We start from the raw sequence: 2,812 nt of genomic DNA, 5'->3' as shown, positions 1-2,812 counted from the left end.
TAGTGTGCCTAGGGGATGGCAAGGCAACATGCATCTTTCTGGCATTGCGCCCAGCAAGCCTTTGCGCAACTCGAGTTTCAGCAGCACGACACCCCTCCCCCTATAATAGGCTGCCGAGCCATTACCAAAGTGCCACGGGTAGACATCCTTTTCCGTGAGGAGACATACTCAAGGAAAGTGCTCTAGAGGTCGAATTTTGATGCCGTTTTTTGCAACAACCTCTAGAAAAATAAGATCTTTTCATCCTCAAAATTTGGTGAATTTACACCATGTGGATTTTTTTTGACGATTTTTTTACCGCCCGGAAAGCCGGAAATTCAAAAAAAATGAAAAACGGAGCAAACGTGCGATTTTTGACCTGGATTTTTGTGTGCAGCCTTCACATAATATTACCAAGGTTCCCTCAAAATTTCACGAAAAATGCACGAGCCAATTCTGAGATATGAAAATTTGGCTCCTCCGTTGCAACGGCGGGTGCCTCCGTTGCAACGGCGGGTGCCTCCGTTGGGGGCGGGGGAGCCCGGCGGCACACCACAACCACAATGTGCTTGCTAGTGTGCCTAGGGGATGGCAAGGCAACGTGCATCTTGCTGGCATTGTGCCCAGCAAGCCTTTGGGCAACTCGAGTTTCAGCAGCGTGACACCCCTCCCCCCTATAATAGGCTGCCGAGCCATTACCAAAGTGCCACGGGTAGACGTCCATTTCCGTGAGGAGACATACTCAAGGAAAGTGCTCTAGAGGTCGAATTTTGACGCCGTTTTTTGCAACAACCTCTAGAAAAATAATATCTTTCCATCCCTCAAATTTGGTGAATTTACACCGTGCCGATTTTTTTTGCCGATTTTTTTACCGCCCGGGAAGCCGGAAATTCAAAAAAAATGAAAAATGGAGCAAACGTGTGATTTTTGACCTGGATTTTTGTGTGCAGCCTTCACATAATATTACCAAGGTTCCCTCTAAATTTTAGAAAAAATGCACCAGCCAATTATGAGATATGAAAATTTGGCTCCTTCGTTGCAACGCTCCGAGCCATCGTTGCAACGGCGGGTGCCTCCGTTGCAACGAAACCAGCCAACGATGCACCTAACCCAGTATCTGTTGCAACGCGCCCTGCCTCCGTTGCAACATCACCAGCATCCGTTGCGACGCGCCCGGCCAACGTTGCAACGCGCCCGGCCAACGTTGCAACGCACCCTGCCTCCGTTGCAACGCGCCCAGCCAACGTTGCACCGCCCCCAGCATCCGTTGCAACGCGCCCAGCATCCGTTGCAACGCCCCCAGCCAATGTTGCAACGTGCCCTACCTCCGTTGCAACGCTCCCAGCCAACGTTGCAACGCGCCTGATGAGCGGATATTTTATACGCTTTTTGGGGATAATTTCATATAGTTTAGAGTATGTTTTAGTTAGTTTTTAGTCTATTTCTAGTAGTTTTTAGGAAAACTTCATATTTCTGGACTTTACTATGAGTTGTGTGTTTTTCTGTAATTTCAGGTATTTTTCTGGCTAAAATTGAAGGAGCTGAGCAAAAATCTGATTCAGGCTGAAAAAGGACTGCTAATGCTGTTGGATTCTGACCTCCCTGCACTCAAATTGGATTTTCTGGAGCTACAGAACTCGAAATGGCATGATTCCAATTGCATTGGAAAGTAGACATCCAGGGATTTCCAGCAATATATAATAGTCTATACTTTGCACAAGGATAGACGACGTAAACTGGCGTTCAACGCCAGTTCTCTGCCCAATTCTGGCGTCCAGCGCCAGAAAAGGATCAAAAACTGGAGTTGAACGCCCAAACTGGCATAAAAACTGGCGTTCAACTCCACAAATGGCCTCTGCACGTGACTCACTCAAATCTCAGCCCCAGCACACACCAAGTGGGCCCCAGCACACCAAGTGGGCCCCAGAAGTAGATCTCTGCATCATCCATCATAGTCCACTCATATTTTGTAACCCTAGGCTACTGGTTTAGTATTTAAACAACTTTTAGAGACTTATTTTGTATCTCATGACATTTCAGATCTAAACTTTGTATTCTCTGACGGCATGAGTCTCTAAACCCCATTGTTGGGGGTGAGGAGCTCTGCTGTGTCTCGATGAATTAATGCAAGTATTTCTGTTTTCCATTCAAACACGCTTGTTCCTATCTAAGATGTTCATTCACGCTTAACTGTGATGGAGGTGATGAGCTGTGACACTCATCACCTTCCTCAAATCATGAACGTGTGCCTGACAACCACCTCCGTTCTATATACGATTGAATGAGTATCTCTTAGATTCCTTAATCAGAATCTTCGTGGAATAAGCTAGAACTGATGGCAGCATTCATGAGAATCCGGAAAGTCTAAACCTTGTCTGTGGTATTCCGAGTAGGATTCAAGGATTGAATGACTGTGACGAGCTTCAAACTCCTGAGGGCTGGGCGTTAGTGACAAACGCAAAAGGATAGTAAATCCTATTCCAACCGGATCGAGAACCAACCGGTGATTAGCCGTGCTGTGACAGAGCGCGTGAGCGTAGTTTTCACTGGAAGGATGGAAGGTAGCCATTGACAATGGTGATCCACCAACACACAGCTTGCCATAGGGGGACGTGCGTGCGTGAACAAGAAGATAGAGGAAAGCAGAGATTCAGAAGACAAAGCATCTCCAAAACTCCAACATATTCTCCATTACTGCACAACAAGTAACTTTTAATTTATGCTCTACTGGTTACTCACAATTCAATTGATAAACATAATTGACTTCCTGACTAAGATTTACAAGATAACCATAGATTGCTTCAAACCAACAATCTCCGTGGGATTCGACCCT

The sequence above is a fragment of the Arachis ipaensis genome, chromosome B7 (assembly GCF_059453495.1).
Source record: "Arachis ipaensis isolate K30076 ecotype BB chromosome B7, ASM5945349v1, whole genome shotgun sequence".
NCBI lineage: Eukaryota > Viridiplantae > Streptophyta > Magnoliopsida > Fabales > Fabaceae > Arachis > Arachis ipaensis.
This window is presented reverse-complemented; position numbering follows the sequence as displayed.